This window comes from Aphelocoma coerulescens, chromosome 1A, assembly GCF_041296385.1.
Source record: "Aphelocoma coerulescens isolate FSJ_1873_10779 chromosome 1A, UR_Acoe_1.0, whole genome shotgun sequence".
Lineage (NCBI taxonomy): Eukaryota > Metazoa > Chordata > Aves > Passeriformes > Corvidae > Aphelocoma > Aphelocoma coerulescens.
Window position 1 is genome coordinate 66,343,236 of NC_091014.1, and position 26,364 is coordinate 66,369,599.

Below are 26,364 nucleotides of genomic sequence, written 5' to 3' on the forward strand. Positions count from 1 at the left end.
TAATGTATTCAAGCTTGTGGGTAGGTGTCCCGAAAAGCTTTGGACTAATGCTAGCTCCCCTTCAAGGAGGAATAGGTCCTTTTTCTCATTTACTGATGTGCAGCAGCAGATGGCCAGAAGTGGGAATCTTCAGGCAGATGATGGGACTAGACAAAACAGAAATATAGGAATATAACTGGACAGCTAACAAACCATGGCAGCACAGACAAAATTAACTTGATTCTCAGTAGTATTTATTCCACTGTCACAGGGCTACTAATCTCAACACAATTAAAAGCTCTCAACAGAATTAAGAGCATTTTGTCAATGTGTGGCACAGGTCTCTGAATATGGATAGTCAGCTTTTCACCAGTGTAAACCACCCATGTAGACCAGCCCACCATGAACAGCTTGGGTGTTTACAGGGGTTAGCCTATCATGCAGATTAAGTCTGAGTTGGAGCAGCCAAGTGTTTTGATCCTCTGGCAGTGTGCAGGGTAGATGGAATATTAATCTTCTGAAATATCATGCCATGCAATTTATAATAATCAGGGGAGTGATGAGAAAAACCCAGGACGATATTATGGAAAATGGGGCATTTTAATAACCTGGCTTTGGCAGACTCAGAGAAATGGGCAAGAGATTCCAGACATATTTGAAGACTTTGAAGGCACCAAGGAAATAATCCATTTAATTCAATAAAAGTCCAGTCTGGAATTGCCTCATTTGCAGCTTGCTTGACATTTGCTGAAACTTTTGGTGCCAGTAAAATAAAATTTGCTCTCTCAGTATAATTAACTCACTAACACATTATTGAATGAGACATTCAGTGTGTGTCTAAACTTTTTGTCTCAAAACCAAGAACATGAAATATTTTAACCTAAATGGGACATGAGAATTGACTAGTGACATTTGAATGCAGGGACTGGTCTGGACTCTGCCTCTCAAGAGACTCTATCATGGGCTCCTACTGTACTTTGTGCCATTTTAAAAGCACACTTTAAAAAATGTTCTGGTTTTGGCTGGGATAGACATAATTTTCTTTTGGTTGCTGCTACAGTGCTGTGTTTTGAGTTTATGATGAGAATAGTGTTGATACCACACTGATGTTTTAGTTGTTGCTAAGCGGGGTTGACACTAAATCTAGGATTTTTCAGCTTCTTCTGCTGCCCTGCCAGCAAGCGAGGCTGGGGTTGCACAAGAAGCTGGGAGGGGACACAGCCAGGAAAGATGACCCCAACTGGCCAAAGGAGTATTCTAGACCATATGACCCCAAGCTGAACAATAAAACTGGGGGAATTGGCTGGAGGATGGGAACTTGCTGCTCAGGGATTGGCTGGGCATCAGTCAGCAGGTAGTGAGCAATTACACTGTGCATCACTTGTTTTGCATATTCTCTTATCTTCATTATTATTTTATCTTCCTTTTCTGTCCTATTAACCTGTCTTTATGGAAGCCCATGGGTTTACCTTTTTTCTGATTTTGTCCCCCATCCCAGTGGGGGGGGAAGAGGGAACAGCTGTGCAGTGTTTAGCTGCCTGCTGGTTTAAACCACAACAAAAACCTGCAATTCACAGAGAGTTTTGCTGGTTTTGTTTATTTTTTTTTCAGATGGACCACTATGGACACATTGTGACACCTCTATCCATAATAGAAGCTTGTTAGCTACATTATAAATCACATCAGCACAGAAGCCTGTGGGTGCATGTCTCTGGGCACACACTGCAGCTCCCTGTGCAGTGGCTGGCTGCAGGGCTGAGCCATAAACCAGTACTAAACCATCAAACCACTATTTATGACCTTATTTGTCTCCCTAGACCAGGGGGGATAACCCAACCTCATGTTGGGGCTGATGGAATGCATCCTCTGACTGGACGCTGAAAGGCAGTGACACATGTCTTGTTCAACAGTCACTGCCTGCCAAAATCTCACAAACAGTAAGAAAGGTCCACAGCCAATAAACCTCAAGAGCTTAGCATCTAACACAAGCACAAAGCCAAGTGGGACACTCCCCTCTCACCTGCTCAAGGAACAGAAGCTGTTGGTGCACTGCAGCTTGTCCATGAGCTGCATCCTGATACAGCCACATAGGGTTGTACAAAACAGACTGCACAGAAGAACTGGACTGCTTTTGTGTGATGTAATGCTCTTGCATTTGTTTCCCAGGCCATTTGCTTGCAAATTGGTCTCTTAGTTCATCAGTGAAATTGAAAGGCAAATCAAGATTAGTAAAGAAATTATTGAACCTGCAAAGTGTAGCATCAGGGCTATTTGGCATTTCAGGTGAAGGGAATATATTGAATACAGATTAAAGAACAGTTGGTTAAAGTACAAAGATGACAAGGAATGATACTATTTTATTTGCCTAAAAGTGAAATGGTCCTGATAGAGGATGGATGGATTCACTTTTACTTAGGAACACCATCCAGTTCTTGAAATGTCAACAGAAAATAATTCAGGAACTACAAATGTGCTCTAATGTCAAACAAAAGATGTAATTTCAAGTCATGAAACAACAGATTTCAGTGGCATGACACATCCTTCAATTGGTCTGCAGATTGTGCCACACAGCTACAAACAAACTTTGTGGGTGGTAACACAAAGGAGGCATAGAGACTCTCTGGATATATTACAGTATTATGGCACAATTCTGTTTATTAAGTTAATTTTTCATTCTCTGCTTTAAAATGTCTACAGTTATTTCCCCTCTTCCATTCTCCTCCAATTCAGTTGTACAAATGGATTATTTGCACAAGTCTGACCCAGGCCACCAAGGCTGAATCTCATCTCTTTCCTGGGGAGGTGACACAGGACACTGCATGGCTGCAGCACTTGTCCCTTCATGATTTTGGTCTGTGTGGCCAGGCTTTGGTAATGGAGGAGGGCTACAGGGGTGGCTTTTGTGAGGAGCTCCCAGAAGGCTCACCCATGTCCAGCAGAGCCAATGCCAGCTGGCTCCAGGACAGACCTGCCACTGGCCAAGGCTGAGCCCAGCAGAGATGGTGGTGACACCTTGGGGATAATGGACTTAAGAACAAAAGAAAAGTTCTTGCACAGCTGTAACTGGGTGCAGAGAAGAGTGGGGTAAAAACACGTGAGAGGAACAGCTCTGCAAACATCCCGGGCAGGGCACGAGGAGAAGGAGCTGCTCCAGGCTCCAGAGCTGAGATTCCCCCGAGATTCCATGGACCATTCTCCATGGGTGCAGCCCATGGAGAGGCAGCTGAGCCCCTGCAGCCTCTGGAGGGCTTAGGGGTGCAGAGATCCACCTGCAGCCCCTGGAGGAGCCCACGGCAGAGCAGGGGGGTGCCTGAAGGAGGCTGTGACTCAGAGGGAAGCCTGTGCTGGAGCAGAGTCCTGGCAGAATCTGTGGAGAGAGGAGCTCAGGCTGTAACAGGCTTGCTGGCAGGACTTGTGACCCTGTGGGGGACCCACACTGGAGCAGGCTGGTCCTGAAGGACAGACCCCCTGGAAAGGACCCACACTGGTGCAGTTTGTGAAGAACTGCAGCCTGAGAGAAGGACTCATGTTGGAGGGACTCCACTGTCTCCTGTGGAAGGGACTCCACACTGGAGTGGGGAAAAACTGTGAGGAGCCCTTCCCCTGAGGAGCAAGGAGCAGCAGAAACAATGTGAGATGAACTGACCACAATTCCCATTCCTGGTTCCCCTGCACTACTGCAGGGAAGGAGGTAGAGAATTTGTGAATAAAATTAAGCCCAAGAAGAAGAGAAGGGTGGAAGAAGGGGTTTTAAGATAGGGGTTTATTTCTCATTATCCTGCTCTGATTTAATTGGTAATAAATTCAATTAATTTCTCTGAGTCTGTTCTACCCCATGACAGTAACTAGTGAGTGATCTCTCCCTGTCCTTATCTCAGTCCAGAAGCCTTTAGTTATATTTTCTTTCCCCTGCCCATTTGAGTGAGGAAGGCAGTGATAGAGCAGCTTTGGTGGGCACCTGGGTCAACCCACCACACCTCCCTAGCAAGAGCCTGCAGGGCCCCTGGGAAGTTCCCAGAATAGAGGAGGGTTACCCACTGGCATATCCCACTCCTACTGGCTTCTAGCTGCTTCCCTGCAAAGAAAATAGAGGGTTTACTGGGTGCTTACCAAGATCTCATGGTTTCTGTCCCTAGGAATGCTTCTGTCAATGGAAGGAGGTTGGCAAATAGCTCCATCACTAATGTCTTGTTAGCAGGAGCAAAAGCCCATCATACAGGAGCAGCTTCTCCATACTTATAGGAATTGTAGACCTTAGATGTGTTCTTCCATGTACAAGAGCAGTGACACTTTGCTTGTTCTGTCTTTTTCCTTCTTAGATACTCCCAGGTACTATTTGTGATTTCAACTTTTATCCTAAAACATTCCATAGAGTCATCACTCACTACTTTCCAGGATGCATTCATTAAAGTCACCAATATTGAGATTTTTCTCTCTTTTGGAATGTTTTTGCTGTCACACATAGCTCACAAAAGGTTTGAACAGTGGTTTTTTGTCATGATTCTCACAGGAAAATGAAGCCATTTAAAAGCAGAGTAATAGAATGATGGTGATTGCAGCTTGTTGCTGACCTGCTGTGGGGTGAGTAATTGCTCAGTAATTAAAGCTCCAAAGACCATTTTATACTTTTCAGTCCTTCACTAGCACTGGTATACCATTGCTTCCTGCTCCAACACTGATGCAGAGGTGGTAATTATTTGCAAGGCTGCTTTCTAGCTCTCCAGACAAGAGGTGCTGGTTTAAAAAAATGCATCTCAAACACCATGCTTATCTTAGAAAGGGAGTAAAGGAATTATCAAAATACATGTCACCATCTGGATTGATTCAGGATTATTTCTGGCTATACATGCCAGAGAATTGCTGGGTTCTAAACACAATTTAATATAAATTTGCTATCCTAAGGAAAGGCAAGGAAAAAACCGAAACACTTTAGATATATGTGCTTCTATAGGACTGATCTTTACACTGCCAATAAAAATAAAAATAATTAAAGCAGAAATGGCTGTTGTTGGCAGTCCACAATATTTAGGATCAATAAAACAATAAAGAATGTATAATGCCACTTTGGGTTAATCTACTTGATGTGGCCAAAAGTCACATCCTTCTGTAAGTAAAATAATTCACTTGTTAGTTGCATAGGTCCAGGATACCCTGCCTCGATCTGTATTTAATACTGATATATCTGATAGAATTATGGGATAATACTAAAAAAAACCTGGTTGTTACTCATTCTGTCAAGATGTGACAGCTGTGTCAGCCTCAGGAGACCACTGAGTCCATTTGGCATAAGGCATGGAGCATTGCAATGGATTATTTGGGGCTCAGCTGCAGATTTGTGAAGTCTTCTTGGTTTCAGACAGGTCACAACAGCTCCGTGGGAGCTGGGGATAGGACACTTTCAGGATGACCAAGGCAACCACATCCTCTATTTGTCTCTCTTTAGTTTTCAAACCAATAATAGAAAAAACTGGTATTGTTTTTGGACCAAGTCAACAATACTGACTGATGTGGACCACTCCAAAAGGCAAAGGCCAAAATCAGTGAGTATTTGATCAGGCTGCAGATTTTTGCTGCTCAAGTTAAGGCCATGCATTCGCTCTCATCTCTTTCTTTCCCACCACCCAAAAAGGGCAATTATACCAAATTAGTAGTAGAGTAATAGAGTAATAGAATAATAGAGTAGAACAGAGGATAAGGAGTTAAAAAAAAAAGTCCTTTGTACCTCTGTAAGATGGTCACTTCGTGATCTTTAATTAGGCCTGGTGATCTCACTGGAACACTCTGGGCAGTCTCAAGGGGGTAACATGCAAGACCACATTGAGCTAAAAGCAGAAATGGAGAAAGAGCCTTCAGATAATAACTGCACACATATTTTGAATTGTCACGTTACCCATCTTCTTCTTAAAGCTATTTGTAGAGATGCCAGCACACGTTACCTTGCTCCTGCAGCCAACCTAGTGATGCTGCAGTCAGACAGGATGTCACTTTTTCACTGGGTTGTCTCATTGAGGCTGAGTAAGTTGATGTTTTTTCCACAGCTACTTGGAAACCACCATTCTTGTGAATAATGTGGTGCACTCAGTATTAATTTGACACAGTGTAAGTTACAGTTATTAGAATACAAGCAAATTGCCTTGAACAATTAAGAGATGTCTTTCAGCTGAAAACAAATTTAGGATTGATCTTAATCTCTGAAAGTTACCACCAGTACCAAACTTGCAAAAAGTGCAGGCTAGCAGAAAGCAGCAGAGCACAGCAGTAAATCTGCAAAGCCATTAGTCTTCTAGACAGCTGTTACAAATACAGCAGAAACGTATGGATCTACATAATCTCAAATGTAAAAAGTCATACCTTTCATTCAGAGGAGTGCTTTACAACCATTAATTAAACCTCATGACACTGCAGGGAGTTAGTAAAATGCTAATGCCAGTTTGGCAGATGTGTAAATTAGCCTATTTATCATTCAATATTTGAATGTACTTGATCACATCCAGGGGAAACTGAACTGGAACCTTTTTATCTATTGATTTTCCTATGCTAGGGGATATGTATGGTATCTCAAGAGATTTAAAGAAGGAACGTTCCATTTTAAAATGAAATTATTTGGAATAATAGAGATTCTTTAATTTTCTACCTTTCCACAACAAAATTTAAAATAAATATTCTCCCTCCGCTGTACCTAACACTTCACAAAAGACATATACAAATTTAGGAAGGTATGGAATAAGTTATTGTTTCTCTGTTTTATTTGCCTACTAAACATTTTCAAGAGTACTTTTTCTGTAGAGATAATTAAAGATAAGTGCAACTAAATTATCAACCTACTTTCAAGTCAACCCATTCCTAGAAGAAAGGAAACAGCACTAGGGCACAACACATGACTTATGATTTCCAAGGAGGAGGGGAAGGCAGATGAGAAGTAAGCAAATTCTTAATGTTCAGATAATCTAGAAAACCTTAGGTCCATTTGCTCTGGATAACAAATTTAATTAATGCTGTAAGCTTTCAAAAGATGAGGCACATTGAAAGAATCCATGGAATAAAATACTCGGTGCTGTGAAGCCTCAGTAGCACACTTAGCGAAGGGTAATTTAAGATGTCTGGCCTCTGAAGTCAATAAACACTTGAAAGGACTGGTGGTATCTCTAGCATATGGCACTTTTCAGAAGTGTTAAGGAAGGCCTGACCTTGTAATTTGGTGGGCAGGAAAGCAGCTGAAGCTGAGTGGTCCTAAGGCTTTCAGCTCTCTGCCCACTTCCCATCTGTTCCAAAAATCAGGACCCAGCAGAAAATACATTGCAGAATAATCACATAACTGGTCACACAAACTTACATTGTGTCTCCCTATTGAGCTGTATTCTATTTTGGTTATAAAACCTTAGGAAAACATAGCAGGGGCTGAACAGGTAACTGAAAGGGACAATGTAATGACCTGGCAAAGCTGTAGAAGCCTAAATATGATTGCTACTAACATTACAGCTGTACAACTCACTAAGTCAGGGGTAATCAGATCTCCTCCTACGGGGAGAAAGCTGAGTCCTGCACTGCAGAGAGATGCTTACCTCAGTTCTCTCCATCTTTAGTTAGTCATGCTTTGGCTACGTAAACTCATCCAACTTCCTTTGAACCATCATGTCCTGACAGCTGCTAGGAACAGGATATCTGACCTGATAGGTATAGCAAATCCTAAATTCCTGGAAAGGGCCTCCTTTGAGTGTACTCTTTGGTATTTCCTTTCCTATGGAAATGGGCAGAACCGTCAGCCTCCTTGGAAACTGCAATTAATCCAGGGTGAGGAGCTCATTGCTGCAACAAAGATGCAGACAAAACTGTTTTTTCTTCTCAGCATGTCTACTCTTCAAACATTCTGGTCGAGCCACATTCAGTAGGTTCAGCTTTGAGCTTGAAGCCAGAAAGTGCTCCAAGGCTGTGCTCCTGACTGTGATCCTACTAAAAAATGCTGTGCTAAATAAATATCTGATATATCTGGGATTTATTCCCTGGAAGGATCACAAAGTGTTTTGCATGCTATATATAGGAATCACTTCATCTACCACCAAAATGTGGTTACATATGAAGTGAAAGGGAGGGCAGAGAACAGAAACACTGCAGCTATGATGTGAAAAATAGATCAGCTAATTTTAAAGGCAGATGAATTTCTTGAGCCTGAATCAGAGCCTTTGAATCTATTTAACAGAAAACATCACAAAAATCTTCATTGATGCCCTATTGTCAGGTTCTTGGCTCCCCTTTACTGCTGAAACACAATGGTGCTATGTTTCAGTGGCCCTACCTGAATTCAGGCTTTGATGTACATTTGCCCTTTTACTGTAACATGATTATTTTAAATATAATTGTGACTACCAGGGGGACTTGCCACAATGACACCAATTCCAAACACTGGAGAAAAAAGCAGCAAAGAAGGAAAGACTGGTAATAAATTACCTGACAACAGCCATTCCTGTAGTTCACCGGAACAGTGAGTAATGCATTCGCCGTCCCAGCAATCCTGCAAAATAAAGATCATCACTTACACTGAGGAGGAACCAAAGGCTCAGAAAGACTCACACCCTCCATGCCCAGCAGCTGTTCTTCCACTTAGATCACAGTATCAAAGTCCCATCAATGCCTCTAGGCAGAGGCCAAGGATTGTACCCTCTCTCCCTGGGGACTGGACAGGCCCCACCAGGGTCTGGGACCTAAAGCTCTCCCAGGGTCATGGACTAGGACTGACAGTTTGGTGGCTTCTTCCAGCTGTTGCTGTGGAAATGAAGTTCTGGGGCATCTTCCTAGCTACTGCTAGGCTGTGTCCAATCCTTCAGTTCCTGCTTATCACTGACCATGGAGCTGGAGCTCTCCTTTGGCTCTTCCCTAATGCCACACCATCCATCTTCCCCTGGGGCATCTAACCCTGCCCTTAGGCTCAGGGTAAGAGCTTACACTGGGAATGAACCACCTCCAAAGCAGCAAGAGCAATGTCAGAGCTGGAGAAGGAAGCCAGTGCCTCACCAGAGCCTTACACTACCAGTTCTTCAAATTGTATCATTCATCTTCTACCTATAGCCATGTTCCAACGAGACTGCACAGTTCACAGCTCTGGTAATCAGTTCTGGAGCTTTTCATCTCGAGGTTACAAGTTCACAGTCTCCCTTGGTTATGACTGTAAGCCACCCTTTGGTGCTTTCCCTGACTTTTGTGTTTGTTGCAGGGCAGTTATCTCTACCTCTTTCTACCTGTTACCTGTTTCACCAGATTTTTTTTTAATGGAACCCATTGTTTGGGTGGGACATGAATTGTAGGGTTGAAAATTGTAAGCTTGAAAAGCATATAAAGCATATAAAGAAAATATTTACATGTGGTAAAAATGCACTGGAATTCTTAAGGCTTTTACTTTCCACAGAATTTTGAGGGACAGAAAAATATAAAATATTCCTCTTCCTTTTTCCCAAGTAAACTGGGTTGCACAAAACAAATCTAGCATGGTGCTGCAAAGTAATGACCACAGAGAGCAAGATCCAGTCTCCTGGAGATAGCCAAAAAAGATGCCAAGTCAGTGAACCTGTGAGAATAGTCAAAAACCCCCAGTCTCACCAGGAACATAGGATTTGCCATCCTGGATCAATTAATACACTCCTCATGAGAGCAGCATTTCTGCAAATACATGGGGCAAAGGAGCTGAGAAAGCTTATTTGGGATGTCTCCTGTGAAATTCAGAGGCAGACTGATATCTATTTCAGGACAGTATGAAAGAAATGTATGCTGCTCCTAGCAATGAGATACCCTTCTGTAGATAAAGCTAACAGTTAGAAATGATGAATTTGCTTGCATTCAAATCCCCCAAAAACCAATCAAAGTGAAAATCTGTCTTTTCTCTGAAGGGTAGATTTAAATTCAGCCACTTATGACTGAAGCAAATACACAATTTAAATATTCCTGGCTTGTCCATTCTGCTTTATTTGAAGTATTTCTGACTCTCTTTCCTAGCAAGGCACTCTAAACAAATAGCAGTTCAGAAAAGTTACATGTAGTTGAATTTAGTGAAGATATGGAGTTTTGATATTTGAATTTTTTTTTCCAAAATTCAGCTTTCAGGCTCATGCGAGCACGCAAGAAGTCTCAACTTCCATTTAGAAAAAGGGAAAAAAGCAGAAAGTTTCTAGCCCCTGTGGTTGCAAAGAAAGATTTTGAAAATAGAGATCATAAAGTCTCACAAGGCAGAAGACAAACAATAAACCTATTTATATTATTTTAAAACTTCCAAGTTTTTTAAGCCAGTAACATAATTTGGGGTGTAGGGTGAATGTCTGCTCCCTGATATTTGAATGCCTGGTTTGGAAATGCTGGACTTGATAGTATTATTTTCTACTTATTTTATATTTTTAGTATTGAGGACTAAAATTCCAAGTTTCAGTGGAGTAGAATGCTTTCTTCTCCTGAGGTGATAAATCCCTGAAAATAATGGAAATACTGATGGAACTGTAACTATACTGTCTCAAACTAGTCACCCTGATTTTTAGTTTCTAATTAAAAGCATATTTCTTTCAAAATTGGCTCTTATATAACTTGTAAATCATTTTGGTGGCAGCTCAGAGGGAAATAAGGGGAATGTTGATCTTGGCAGGCTTGATCTTGGCAAGAAAAAAAGAATTTTCATCTGAACTTCAAATTCTTAAAACCTCTTAATCCAAACAATATATATACTGGGTCAAAGAGTTCTTTAAAAGAAGAAAAAAAAGCATCAGCAAGTTAAAAGTTGCAAAGAAATTGACAGGTATTCTGCTGCCTCCCTGTGGAAGCTGGGATGCTTTAACTAGAATTCCTTTTGAAACCAGAATCGAGTGCACCAGCCTTTTTAGTTCAAACCAATTTGCAAGAGTATTTCTAATTATCTGCTGGGTTTAAAAGCACAAACAATGCATGGGAGCAAAACAGATGAATGCTGTTGAAGGATGGGGGGGCGGGGGGGGATGGCCATGAAGGCACTGTGGGTGCTGCTCAGGCCCCAAGGGCTCTATCTGTTGCTAGTCTAGTGGCCAAGGCTGTGCTTTGAGTAATCAAGGAACCTCATCCTGCTACACACTCCCACTACTCCTAAACTAAGCTCAAGAAGAAAAAAAAAGGTTTTAACCCCAAATCTGTCTTCTAGTTAGTGCAGGTAGGGAAGCAGCAAAGTGCTGCCAGTGGATTCAATTTCTCTGTAAATGGAGCTTCCACTTTGGGTCTCCCTCACCCCTGTGGAGCACAACCATGTGTGCTTCAATTCCATACCACTTCTGAAGAAAAACTGTGGAGATAAATAACTCTGACCCTCCCCTGAAGGAGAAAAACAGTACTTATTTTACAGAAGACAGTAGCAAACCACGGGCTTCTGGACAAGCCTCCTGTAGGGAGGGAAGGCCTGGAGTGAGCAGCACAGGGGACTGAGGGGAGAAGATGGGGAGGCAGTGGCACTCCTTGGCCAGCACTAGAGGAGATATGAGCCAGTGCTGACTCAGCAAGCACTGCCTGCCAGAATAAGGTCGTGTGTGTGTCAGCATTGCCCTGCCTGCCCTTCTCCAGCACTGAAAGGACTGATCAGATCTTTGTTGCTCCTCGTCTCATATTTCTACTTCCCAAATTTCTTCAGCAGCTGACACTCACTGCTGTGTGATCCAGGTGCAATGGAGTCTGTCCTGGCATTTCTATTAAAGAAGAAATGGTGATCTGATTCCATCTCATCTGAGCCACCTGAGTGAGCTAAACCATCCTCAGGAGATGCACTGCTCCTTACTTAAGAATTGAATTACTTTCGGGGGAGGGGAGGGGAGGGGAGGGGTGAGGAGGTGGGAGAAACCTTCCTCTAGAGATTATAAAGGAAACCCAGGAGACATCTTGATCCATGTACTTGGAATTATACAGGATTAACGACAACTGCATGAGCATGGGCTGGGTGTACAGCCTACCAGCTCACTAAACACACCCAGGACAAGACACCACTGACTGTTTTAGCTTCTCTGGGGCACTTTCCCAAGAGTCATGATGAGTTCACAAGAATGCAGGTTCAGTGGGGGTTTATGTCATTTGTCCTCTACAAAGTGGACAGTCTTCTCTCCAGGCCCAAGCCAGCACAGACTGTGAGATTATTGCATCACATTCAAGCTCTCCAAGAGATCTTGATGAAGCCACCAAAACTGAAGAAAGCCACAGCATATATTGTGCCAACAGGTAATGAAATATCTTTAAGAATAGGTTTTCCGAGCAGTAATTCCCCTTAGACATTTTCTGTCACACTTTTCTCATATGGCTTTAAACATACCAGGACATGCCTAGTACATAGAGAAATAACACAGAGCAGGACATCACTGAGCTTGAAAACTACTTAAGGAGATATCTGAGCAATCCACCTGCAGAAGTAGCTTAATCTTCAAATAATCACAATATTTTGTTTTATTAGCATTAAATGTTGCCACAAGCTGAAAAATTATCAACTCCTAAAAATATAAGATTGCTTTTTTGGCACAAAGAGCCTCAATCTGTACGTAATTGTTGTATTTCTGACTACACTGGTGTGCAAACATTAATTCCTGGTTTGCTTCTCCCTCTCCCTGCTCCCTTTTTCATTCCTGTCAAGGTGGTATATCCTCACGAGGAGGCACTTATTCTGTCTAGGATGGCCTCATGTCTAGGGCTGACCTGGAGAGTCATGAAACACAGGCTTTACCTAGAAATCATAGCCCCACTGAGTTCCTAATTACAGAAAGGGCAAGAAGGACACAGGATCTCACCTGATTTACACTCTATGTGCCAGTAGTGTGAATTTTCTCATGCAGACCAGATGTCAGTTGAGCAAGAAACAGCAGCACCAGCAATGGCTCCGTTTTCCACTTCATATAACTATGGAAGCTGGTTGGCAGGATTTTTGTTCCTGCCAAATTTCTCACATTTTTTTTCTGCCTCTGTTGAAAGTCTGAGGGAAAATTTCAGTTTTCAGATTTTTGACTGAAAAAGTGAAACAACTTAAAAAAAAAAAAAACCAGCAGCCACTTCAGGGAAAGTGATCTGTAACCCTAAGAAAAGCACTACTTTAATTCCTAGTACCACCTTTAAAAGAAAACACTTCTGTTATTTGCTGTCTTGCATCTGTCTTTCTCACAGGAAGAAATATTTGCAAGAAAAAAAAATATTTTTGGAGGCATTTATTTCAGTTCTGTGATCTCTAAACCCCTTCTTCTCAAAGAAAAGGGCAGAGAACTCGAAATAAAAGTGTGTGGGAAGAAATGGTCTGTAACCATCTTCTTCCATGGAATAAAAAGGACAATGTAAGTAAGGAGAAAGAAATCCTCTCATTTGCTTACTTCTCATCTATTCTCCATTAAAAAACCAAATAGAGGGAACACCTTTCAAGTAAAACAAAGCAGGCAATTCTCTTTTCCAAGGGAATGTGTAAATTATGGAGAAAAACAGTTTTGGTGATTTCTGTTGTTTCTGTGGTGCCTTTTTTCACCTGTGGGTAAGGAAAGAGAATGGGAAAGTTCTACAAAAGCAGGAATTCTGATCCTCTTGTCAAATAAAACAATATGACTCTTTTTAATGAGTCAAACGTTCCTGTTTCTTTTTTTTTTTCCCCAAGAGCCTCAAACACTGTCTCAAAACCTTAAAAAAAAAATTCCATAAAGTATTTACTTTTTAATGCATCGCTCCTCAGGCCACATCAGTGATTAATGAATGACCTGGAAGATGTCATCCAATGACCAATCGATAGATTGAGTGAGCAATCTGTGTTTTTGTCCACCTACCTACTTATCACTGCTTGGACACAGTGTTTCTTCAGTCTCAGGTCACACTCTGCTTAGCATTTTCACCTAAATATTAAAAACAAGGGGCATAAGGATCGAGAACTTGGTAGAGTGTAGAGATGAACTACAACAAATGTGTGTGGTGTGGTCTTTAGCAGAAATACTTCAGTGAGAGTTTAAGGTTTCCAGGGCTGAGGATCTGAGCAGTGTCATCATCCCCTTCACTGTCCCAGCTATGACATGGTTACCTGAAAAGTTGAAACAGACAAAGGACCCAGTATTTCCTTTTTTTTGGAAACAGGACCAGCTCCTACAGGACTTCTTCTCACAAGGCCCTAATCCCATGTAGGACAATGTGTTGGACCTCATCTGAGCACAGAGCCCATAGTTTAAGCAAACACCCAACCACACATCTGTGGGAAAATGTCTGAAGCAGGTAGATTTTCCAGTTAGCCTGAAAGAAAAAGGGAGAAACATGTTTGGGCTGTAGTCTGTGTGTCATACAGTTCATTTATCCCCTTTCATATCTTTTGGGAGGGAAAGGAAACAGATCAGTTTCTTACTTCACCTACAGATGTGATTTACTTGGGGACCTTCATGGTCCCCCAGATTTTAGCTAAGTGGCACTTGAGCAATCAGGTGCTTTGGAGCAGGATGAGCACAACTATCCTGTGGAGGAAACTTCAGGAAAGCACCAGGCAGGGAGTTCAGCTCAGTGAGGTTCTCCCTGCAGGGCTGCCAAAGCCAGGAGAGGATGGACAGCAGAGCTGTGAGAAACACGGCAGTTCTGGTCATCTTCTGGTGACTGATCATAGAATCATTAAGGCTGGAAAAGACCTCTCAGGTCATCGAGTCCAACCAGTAACCTCGCACAGACAGCCCTGCCACCAAACCACGTCCCTAATGAAATGAATAAGATGAATGTGTCTTTACAAACAAACGGTGAGAATCTGCTTGTAGATAGGGCCAGGAACTTACAGATAGGGAACTAATGGAAGAATCTGTCAGTTCTAGGAAATGTTGCTAATTGACACAGACTGCTGCTCAGCCAAGGCTGAGTAAAATTCCTGAACTTAGAGAAAAAGAACAAAGACTTAATAGAATTATGAATAGTGTTTTGTTATTAGAGGAACAAAAAAGGGGGGGTGCATATTAGAGGGGGGCATAGACTGGGAGATTCGGGAAATCTGTACTTTCCAAGTACCTCAGCCAGTGGGGGAAGGAAGACGGTGATGTGTCTGGGAAATTAGGATAAAAAGGGGGCTGCACCCCCAACAATTTGAGGGACCCCATGGGAAATGCCCCACGGCCTCTCCCTTTATTCGAGTAAAGTTACAGGACTCCTCTGTCTCCCTTTTGGACATAAACCTCTGGTGGTGTGAATTTTTCTACACTAAGAACCACATCTACAAGTTCCTGGAACGCTGTGAGGGCTGGCGAATCAGACCCTTCCCTGGGCAGCCTGTCCCAACGCTTCACTACCCTTTCGGTGAAGAATTTCCCATCCCAGGATCCAAATGGAAGCTCCGCTGGCACCACCTGAGCCCTTTCCCTGAGGGGAAAGGCCCGGGCCGGGTGAGGCCGAGCGGGCGCGCGCGCTCCCGCCGCGTGCCACCAGGGGGCGCCACCGCCCCGCCCGGGCCGCCTCAGGAGCCGCCGCGGGATGGGGCCGGGTCCGCGGAAAAGCGGGGGAAAATAAACGAGTAAAAAGCAGAGTAAAAAAGGAAACGAAAGGTCAGCACCTCACAGGAAATGCCCTCCCAATTTCCCTCTCCAGACGAAATATTTTTAAGAGCCTGTTAAAAAAAAAAAAGAAAAAAGTTTGGAGGGGGAAATATCTTAAACAACATTTTTTTTTAAGACAGATTATTCTTATTTTTGACCTTGATTCCAGGTATTAGGAAGAACGTGTGAATGTGAGCGCTCCCTGCGTCGTCTCCGTGGTGCAGAAGAACTTAATCTTTTACTGTGAAAATAATGATGAGTAGCTGTTTCTGAGTTCTGATTGAAACAGCTTATTGTTTATGTTTTAATGGAAAAAAAAAAAAAAATATATTTTGTCACTTCGGTCTAAAAAATAAAGGATATCTATGAGTACTACTCACTTTTCTGGAAATAATAGGAGTAATATACGGAGAAATGGAGCAGCTGAAAAATTAAGCCTGTGAAGCAGATCCTTGCTTTTTTTTTTCCAGGAGTGAAAAAGATGATTTCACTCATTGATTAAAATAAAATGGATTTGAGTTTAATGAACAAAATTAGATTTTTTTTTTCTTTTTTTTTTTTAAGTAGTTCTTAAACTGCAAATTCCTGGCCAGGTCTGTCAGTTCCACTGTATCTGCAACAGCCTGGAAATTTCTCAGTTTCAGGGACTGTTCCTTTATTTCTTAGCACTTTTGAGAGTCTGTTTCTCTCTACCTAGATAAGAATGCCTTAATTATGCTTATTCTGTAGAGAGTGGTGGAATACAGGTTTCTGTGCCCACACTTGCTCTCAGCGACGCTGCTTTTAATGACCTTAAGCCATGCTACAGAGAGTAATCACTAAATTCTACCTAAAATTGTTTGGGATTTTGGATTTTTTGTCATTTTTCTGAAGTAAAAAATTATGTTTCAGAGAGAAAAAAAAATAATGTTGCCAGAAAAAAAAAAAAATCATTCAATGCACTGATTTTTCAGTACTGTCCTGAAGAATTCTCCAAGAGGTTAAAACTACTGAGTTGAATGAGCTTTTTATCTTCTCCTATTCCTTTTAAATAAACATGTACCTGAAACAAAAGAGTATCTGCCTAAAGGAAATACTAAAGAGAAATCACCTGTTTTTTAACTTGCCTTTGATTTTCAAACCTTTAGAATTTCTAGATTCAAACATATCTCTGCTATCACAAAAGCTGAAACATGGCCATTTTTGAGGGAGCGGGGATAATCCTGATTCCAGCAAGTGAGGGCAAGGAAGATGCTGCATGTTGTGATGGATGGCAAGGGAGCAAACCTGGGGCTCACACAGTGGGAGAGAGGTCAGTAATGTGCTCCACTGCCAGTGAGGAAGGGGCAAAATCAAGGAAGAGATAAAGGACACAGCCCAGTGCCCTGGGCAAAGCCCACCCATGGGGTATGATGGGCAACTTAGAGCTGAAGGAGATGGCCCTGATCCACCTTTTGCTTCTCGGCTCCTGATTGCTAAACCACCCTCAAACTTTGCCAGTATTTATACAAGACTTGCTGTTTTCAAGGGGGCTGGGACCTCTGTTCAGCAAAAATTAATACATTATTTAATTTGGAAAGCATATTAAATTCTTTTTTTAGTTCACTACACTTCACTCCCCAGTGAAAGCAGCTCTGTCACTACAAGTGAGATTGCTTTGATATTTACCTGAGCTCAAAAAAATGCCATTTCTCAATCTTACTGAAGATGACAAGTAATAATTAGGAGGGGGAACACTGTCTGAGGAATAAAGGATAATAACAAAGGCAGCATTGCATCTGTTGTTAAAATACTGAAATAAAATAAGACTAGGCATGTACCATCCCATTTTCTCTTACAAAGGGTATGGATTGAAGGCTGATTAATGTCTTGTATGGCATTACTGCCAGCTTTTTAAAATGAATGTTCTTGCCAGGTCAGATTTGGAAGGTGAAAGGAATATATTTATTTTTAAATTTCTGTCACAACAAAGTTAAAATAGCACAGGCACGTATGAGTGCACTTTCTAGTGACTCACGTATCACACTCATCCAATAAGGATCCACATCTATTAAGGATCAGGGGAGGCAGCAGAGCAGAAACCAAGCACTGGCATGATGCTCCACGTGCAGGGTGAGCACAGGGTTCCTCCTCTGTGGCTCTGTTCACCCCTCATCATTTGCCACAACTGCTTTGTCACAAGCTCTTCAGATGCAGAGACTGGTCCTCCCCACGAGCAGAGTGCCTAGAGGTGGAGTTTTGCTATCAGCCTAGGCGTCTATGCCCTACTCTAATGCAAATAATAAATGAAAGGCTTATTGTGCCTTCATGCTGAAGACAGCACCTCAACCGCAATCATGATAAATGCAAAACAATCTCTCTCATTTATCCAGGTCTTTTTTTGTTCTGCCAAAGCCACAAACAAAGCAGGAAAGAAAAAGAAGGTAAAAATAGCACATTTAGTCTTGCATTCCTAGTAGGGCTTTGATGACAACCACACGCAGTGGATTATATATACTTCATTTTCCAGCTAATAACATGAACTATTCATTCTGTTCCAACAGACCACACATTCCAAAAATATTTCATGTATGTTTAATACACTGATTATTTCCTCCATCATGCTACTAAAGGCAAATTAAATATACCTAATGATCCCTTCCAGTTCTACAATCCCTTTCATCCAAAGGTCCTAAGGCACACTACAATTGTTGATTTGCCATGAAAAACACCCTGCCATAGAGCTGTGTTAATAAATGATTTTGGTAGCTGAATCTAATACACATTTGGTTTCAGTATGACCCACAGTTACACTTTTAGCTTTAAGGAAAGGAAAAACATTCATTTTCCAGTGAAAGGAAACATTCTGTTTAACCTGAAGCATTTTATTTCTGGAGAATGTCGATTTGGAAAGAAGTGGCCAGATTCATAAGGAAAGTTGTTCAAATAAAGTTGAGGTTATTATGCAGCCTAGGGTAGTTTAAAGGTTAGGACAGTTTTGGAGAAAAAGGAAAAATATGAAAGGGGATTTTAAGATAGGTCTATTCCAAAAAATCATCTTCTCTCTAGTTAGGGTTTTTCCTGGAAAGCAGAGAATCCATAAACCTCCTGAGAACCAGGCATCAGAGGCATGAACTCACAGTTTGCCTCACAGAGACTTTAGGTACAACACAAAGTTTAAGGGCACATCAGAGCATTGCTTAGAAATCCTTTGTGTAACAACTCAAATCTCTCAATTTCTCTCCTATTTAGATATATTTTTCCCTCTTCCAGTAGGTTGTTTACTCCCCTTTTTCATCCTCCACCTGCAACTCTTTTTTCAGGGGGAAAAAAAGCTTATTCTATTCTATTCCATTCCATTCCATTCCATTCCATTCCATTCCATTCCATTCCATTCCATTCCATTCCATCCTATCCTATCCTATCCTATCCTATCCTATCCTATCCTATCCTATCCTATCCTATCCTATCCTATCCTATCCTACTCTTCATTCAGTTCCTTTTTAGTCCAAGTAAATCAAGGCATAAGATTGCATGACTCAAAACAAGTCACCAAACTCTATGAGTTTTAATGTTAACATCAGTGAAAGTTGTGTGGCATCCACAATCACTTACTGGTGGAACTGAGAATCTCCCTTTGTGGTGACCTTGCTACCGCACAGATGCCTCAGCAGTTGCAGAATTAACAGGTTTAGGGTTTTTTTAATACTCTTGTTTTGGATAGTGATAAGCACAATTCACTTTGTAGATGTTCTTTTCTGTGGTTTAACATTGTGGGAAGTAATGAAACAAAATTTAGGAAAGTAATTAGGAAAATTTAAACAAATAACAAATTTAGGAAGCCAGAAATCATTGCCTAATATACAAGCAGAATATAATAGGAATTTTGTAGACAAAGCACCCAACTTTGTGAAATCTTCTGACTAAACATCCTCTTAGTAGATTTAATTTTAGCATGTTTGCAGCATGTTTAATGACATTTTCCTCTCAGATGCTATTGCTTTGTGATTTGGGTCTCTTGAAGATTAATTTATCTTCTATTCTCTTGCTCCAGATCCATAATTAGGGTCCTTCTATTAATCTGGGCATGGTGCAAGTGCTGAGAAAGAATCAGAGCCTGTTCCACAGAGCTTACAGGGACACTGCAACTCCATCTTGTTTTCTTCTTTTACCCCAAATTTTAGTACCTCGCTTGTTACTGCTCATATTTAGACAAACCTAGCTCTAATTCATTACATTCACAGTAAAATCCAAAACCGTGAAGCTTACAGTGGGCACAGACCTCATTTTGCAGTGTCCCATTACAAGTCATGCTTTCTTAGTTCAATTACACTTTAGCTAAAGACCTGACACCATCAGATATCAAAAAGATATCTTTATGTCACTGTCATTTTATCCACTTTAGAGGAATAAACTCACATCTTACCTGCTCCAGCACACTGAGCTCTTGCCTTTGAAAGGATTTGCATCACTGAAACTAAGCAGAGATTCTTCCAACTTCGAGACCTATTTCAACAGCTACTAGTTATACTGCTCCCCCCATTTTGCTTTGTGGTTTGAATAATATCCAAATTTCAGGTCTCAAGTGAGATTTTTGGCGGTTGTTTGGGGTTTTGTTTCTTTTTGTTTAGTCTTTCTTTTATAAAGTACCCAGCATTATTACCAAATCGATTCACGTTGTGAGCCCTGGAGGACCTTCACAGTGTCCAAGTTCTGAGTTTAGACATGTTTTTAAAGCACCCCTATTTGTGAGTTGGCCTGCCCACCAATGAGTGTATTGAATGCTTGCCACTGTCCTAAATGCAGATACAGAGGTGACCTCTGCCACCAGAGCTCTTTGTTCTTTCAAGAAGAGCAATAAAACTGAGAAAAGAAGTATCCAACTTCTCTCTCTATACACACTGGTACGGAACTATTTTTTCAATTGCCTTGTGATAAGTTACAATATCTCTCAAATCCACAAACTTGTAGAACTTCTCGAAAGCAGTTTACATACATAATTGTGTATGTTCAAAGGATACATACACTTTTTTTTTAGGCCTATTTTGGCAGGTGATGATCTGAACTACAAAAGACAGGAGAAGGAAATCTCCTGCCACCTGCAATCTTACACCCATGGAAACTTGAGGGAGTGCTGGTATAAGAATGCATTATACCCAATAAAAGTAGTAGAAGGTGAGGCGACATTATCAGGAATGACAGTGAGGGGAGATAAACATGATGTGTAACAATAAAACAAATTGATATCGTGTCCACAAACATTAAAAGCTTCTTTCTAGGGCTTTCACTCATGCAGTCATGTTCTCAGTGTGCACATGCAAATCTGTCTCTCCCAGAGTACCCCCACCAGTCATTAACAGTTTTTAACAAATTGGCCAGACACCAAGGGTTCCAGACTAACCAAATTTTTCAAGAATTAGTGAATTAAGTGACCAGAAACCTTACAATTAGCTCTGCTGAGGAAAAGAGAGTTATTTAGATTAGGATATTTTTAGATGCCAAGGATCCATGCCAGCAAGAGTGACCATGTAAATATCTCAACTATGACAAAATTTTCAGTGAGAGATTGCTCTTCGTTGAGACGCCACCGTGGACAACGAGATGTACATCTCCATAAAACACCAGCCTAGTTTTGATATTTAAGGAGTGGACTGCTTCTTTTGGACATTTAATATCATTAATGGCAAGATTGAGAAGAATGAGAAGATTACTGCAGTGCAGCTGATAAGTGAGGCTGCAAGGCACAACATCAAGCACCATGTTCCAGGCACATGGGTTTGGTTTTAGAGAGCAGGGAAGGAGGATGGCCCACACCAGTTTGTAGAAGCAGGGTGTTTGCTGGGTTCAAGCTGACAGATATGTCACCAGACAGGCAGTGAGTGCTGAAAGGCAACTGATGACGTTCTGCTCAGTGTGAAAAGCCCATACAACAATTTAAAGTGGAGAGGGAAAGAGAGACAGAGCTATGAGACTGACATCCAAGGACTGTGGCTTCTAGTGGCTTAGCTTGAATAAGTAAGGTTGCTGTTACAAAGCCAAAGGAGAACAGATTGTAGCATCTATGACATGAGACGCAGTATGGCAAGGACCCCTATTTTAGCAAGAGAAGAAGCCAGTCATGTTTTGAAGAAATATTTGGCAGAGTGGGGAGGAAAAGGAGTGAGGTGTCAGACCATGCCTCTCAAGTTGTGAACCCCTTAGACTAGCTTGGCTTCAGCCTGCTTGTTATCCTCTCTCTGCATATGATACCACCTTTCACATGATTAGCAAAAGCAGCTACGTCACCTCTGCTTGAAGGGGGGGAAAGTCAAACATATGGCATCCTTCTCAGAGACAGGAAGGCTTTTAAGGATTAATTAATCATCTAGAAATATTACCAAACCTACCTTCGCTAGGGGGTAAAAGGGCTGTTAAATATTTTAATTACATGGGATGACTGCTCTGCTGAAATGTACATATTGAGGTTTGACCAACAGCCATTAAAAGTGTAGGAAATACAAAGCTGCTTAGAAAACATAAAAAGTAAGGGTTGAAAAAGATGAGACTGGAGGAATGATCTGCTTTGAGAAGGGAAATGTGTGCAGGGGAAAATGAAAAGGGCAAAAGTAAAAAATGTAAAGAGCACATATTTAAATTAGATTTTCAGGGTGAAATTTCAAATAAACAGCCACTGATCTCAAACTGATTGCAGGAAAATATCAGGGAACATAGGTACAGGAATACATACAGTCACAATCTCAGTTGTGTGTGTGTACAGGAAATGGGTATATAGGAAAAGTAACAGGGAAATACCAAAGGTGTTTGGCAGCTACCAAGTGTGGGAGGGCATGTGAAAAGAACAGCCCCAGAAGTTCAGTACTATGAAGATCACTTGCATGAAGAGCACCTCAGTTGGAAGCAACTCTTAGAGAAGTGGAGTGTCTTGAATATTGCAGTAAGATGTGGAATTAACACAAAATAGCTCAGCTTCCAGTTGGATTTGAGTATGTGCAGCTGTGGAGAGGGATGTTCTACTGCCCAGGTTGTACCAGACTATTACCGCTGGCCTGGTTCCTAGGGTACATCACCGTGTCCCACAGCCATAGGGAGGAGGAGGAGAGAAGATCCAGCAGGCAGGAATTGTGCAGCAAGATTGATTTATTTAATTATTTTACAAACTCTTTTATAGACTTTTTTCTTCATAGTCTAATTGGACAAAGGACCAGCCACCCCTTGGGGGTGATTGGCTAAAATCCTAAAACATCCATTGTCAAAATATTTTTCTACTATACCATAAACAAGACTTTTCAAGGTTGCAGGTGTTTGGTTGTTTACATTCCCTGCTACCTCTTCTGTGAGAGAGAAAAGTCTCTCATGGACTTAGAAAATAGCAAGAAAATCCTTGCTAGCAGCATTTTCATATCTACACCAGACAGTGACAAAAAACCAGCTCAGTCAGAAGAAGCAGACTGGAGAACTGAGACCCTTGGGGTCACACAGCAGATTTGAAAAGGCCAGGGTTGAAGATAAGAAAAATGCAAAGGGTTGAGTTTCATTTGCTCTATCAACACCTGTAAGAAAGGGGTAACAAAATTAATATCAAAGCAGAAAAAGAGAAAAAATTCTTCCTAAAAATCATGAAGAGCAACAAAAATTAATTAAAAAAAGTGGAGCTGAGAAGATTACAGCAATGCACGAAGCAGAAAGGGGACCAATAATTCAAGGTGAGCAAGAAAAGGTATCTTAGGGTCTCATTCTGACAGATAATTTATGTAGGGAAGATGGATGAGTACCTGGTGTGAGAGCAGTTTAAGCAAAGTAACAAGAGCCAAATAAACTTTTCTGTGTAGCTTCAACACCACAGGTGAGGTTACCCCACAGTATACTTCTTCTTTGTTGAGCCATTCTTCTAAGAAACAGTGTTCTCACACATACCTGAGTGTTGAATGTGTGGCATTTTTTAGTCAGAAGAAATAAAGTTTTCAAGAGTGCAAAAGTGAGTTAGCATTCTCCCTTGTAATACTATATAAATAAGGTTAGCTTGCCCTCCTACACACAGTACATTTAACATGCTGAAGACAAATTGACTCAATAAATTCTCCTGTCTCAGAAAAGAGCGAGAACAACATGTTGATGACATTGAAACAGTAAAAGATTGTATTCTAAATGTTCCAACATCTTTGACACATTATTTCCGAGGTTCTAACATCAGTGGCATGAGATTCCTATTTTCCAACCTTAATAGTATAATCTTTCATGCCTTTTCTTGGCACCATGAACAAAAAAGTTCCTACTGTGGAATTTTTCTTTGTGCTTGTCCCTATTCCTTAACTTTAGAGTGAAAGGATCCACATCTCCCTGTGCCAACATTTTTTTTTCTCCCTACTGTCCATTTGCAAAAAACAAGATGACAGACTGGATCCATGCAGTGGATGAAAGTGAGAAACTAGTTCCTAAACTGTCCTAACTATCCTAGCAAGTAACATGTGTGTTATAACACCTCTTGCCTTCTGACTCACAACTTTGGCCATTGCAGGTTGTTCCAGTTGGAGGAGAAACCAGTTGGTCAGCTGTTTTTCTGATGCCACCCTGTTGGCCTGAGCAGAAGAGGACTCAAAGAAGACTCTATCTTTGATTCTGGACAAATGACTTTGTTTGGATTGAAATCTCTATCACTTTTACTGCAGCGTTTCATGAAGAAGCTTTACAGCTTCCTATGGCTTACTAGAATTATAAGGGAGGCACTGGGATCTGATTCAAGGCAATTCACAGCTGTATCTGTTAACCTCATTTATCACTGCAGCTTAGGATAGCAGGTTTAAACCTATATGCCACCTTCAAAAGGAAATAAAAGTAGAAGAGTCTTTCTAGAGGATTCAATACAAATTACATAATTTTAAGCAGCTGTATCCTATCTATTAGGGTGTTTTCATATGCTACTCCAAATTGTAGCTCCGTGCCCCTGTCTTTGGAGTTTCCCACTCACTGTTCAGATTTCTTTCCGGCTGCTTGCAGAGACACAAGAGACTCCTGAGCAGTGTCAGGTGTGTGAGCAGAAATTTCTGGCTGAGGCACCCCACACATTGTGGCCTAAGCGGGGTGGGGGGTGCATGGTGAGGGCTTCCTATTGAAATGGCCTTTGCTATTTTGAAGTTGACAAATATTCTCTCAAATTTGAGGAGGAGAAAGGGAGAGGAACAATCTTATCCCTGGAAATGCTCTCAGTTGGACATGACAATTTATTTCCAGGGCTGAACCCCAAATTATCTTCAATGACACTGCTTGCATTTGCATCAGATCTATGTAGGGCCCTATCCAACGTTTAGCCGGTTTAAGTTTTCCAATCAGATTTGGCTCAAAAGCAAGATTCACAGTTCAATGGAAATTTGAGGGGGCTTTTCAGACTTGATTCCAGTCCAAATCAAATCTAAGTGAGATATTTTCAGGAATTCTTCTGAACTGGAAGTTCCCCAAACCATTCAGCTGCTCAGTGATTATCACAGATAAAATGAGCATTGACTTCACAAAGCAGTGATAGGGACTCAAACTTCCAGTTCCAAGTAGTTCCATCTGTGATGTGTTCTGTGGGGAGGACATAATCATCTCCAAAGTTTGCCAGAAACTTAGGAACTATCTTAGATCCAGTGAAATCAAACATGGCTTAAGATGCTTTTAACAAATCCCTTTTGTCTGAGGAATGACACTTGCTACTGAAAGAGAGTAGTCTCTGGCACACCCCTGCAGTCCTGATCTCCCCAGCTGAGAAACTCCAAGCTTTCTTTGAATCTCTCCATGAAAATGAAGGGCTCGTGTGCTCTGGGTGTTGTCTCAGCACAGCACCCACACCCAAGAGCAGGGAAGTACTCCTGGCTCACACACTAGGAACATCACTAGTAGATAGTCCTGTTTATCACAGGTTGGCTTTAAATAGGCAAGCATAGGACACTTTGGGTTTTCTCCCTTTGGAATTAAGGGCTTCAGAATGACCTAAATAATTGTTGCTCCACAAGAACTCCATGTAGAAGATTTCCCAAAGTCTTCAGCCTCCAAGCAAGACTGAGAAGCACTAGCCTAAACTCCCACATGTTCAAAAGGAAAATAAAATGCTAATTTCTACCTCTTGTTGATAAGCAAGCCAGCAGAACTTCCAGCATCCACTCTGAATTCCTCCACTATCTTATCAGAAATTGTTGCACCAAGATGGTAGGTACTTAATAGATTTTCTATAGTCTCACAATCTACATAAACATTTTGATTCAAAACTTCTTCCCTGACCTGGGAATTACCCACCCCAAAGTTTCAAATCTAGGTAATCCTCTTTGCTACAGCGTGCTCCACTTTGTACCTGTGAGGAAGCAACCTGGACAGGGCTGTTCCCTAGAGGAAGGTGAGCCAAGGGGAATGCTGGGCCCATCAAGGCAGGTGCCTCACTGGCCAGGCTCCAGCCCACAGTACTCCAGGATATCTGGAGGTACAAATCCAGAGATGGTAGCCAGGTCCAACAAAGAACTCAGATCTTAAGGCAAGACTGTGATGATGAGGCCGGTTCAGGTCAAGCTGTGAAATCAGAACGTGAGTTCAAATCTGGCTGCACAGCATAGCTCTGACCCACAGCCTCTCCAACAAAGCTCAGAAAGAGAATGAAATGCTGGGCCTGAGCTTAAATAGAGCTCCTGGGCTCTCAAGGAATGTGGGTAGAGAGCTCAGGTGGGGCTGGTCAGGGACTTTGAGACTTAGTGCAATCAGGGCCCTGATAATGCCTTCCCAGGTGATCTTTATGTAATTTTGGGAACTACAAAATTCCCAAGCAAATAATAAATGCTAGTCCTTATCAAAAATATCAGAAAGATCTGCTTAGCAAAATCCTGCTCAAGAGATGCTTTTCCTATGTCTCAACAGTTCCTAGCAACTTCTACATCCATTTGTAACTCATGCAAAGGAAATCATA

General features: G+C 41.6%; 1 long non-coding RNA gene across 1 annotated transcript; it reads right to left on the minus strand.

Moving 5' to 3' along the window:
• Nucleotides 1-2,174: 2,174 nt before the first annotated feature.
• On the minus strand, nucleotides 2,175-26,032 carry LOC138104754 (uncharacterized). Its single transcript, XR_011148264.1, has 7 exons — nucleotides 25,762-26,032; nucleotides 13,755-13,820; nucleotides 12,744-12,925; nucleotides 8,425-8,488; nucleotides 5,702-5,801; nucleotides 4,090-4,335; nucleotides 2,175-3,346 (listed from the first exon to the last, which is right to left on the minus strand). It is a non-coding gene; the product is annotated as an uncharacterized lncRNA (long non-coding RNA).
• Nucleotides 26,033-26,364: the final 332 nt, after the last annotated feature.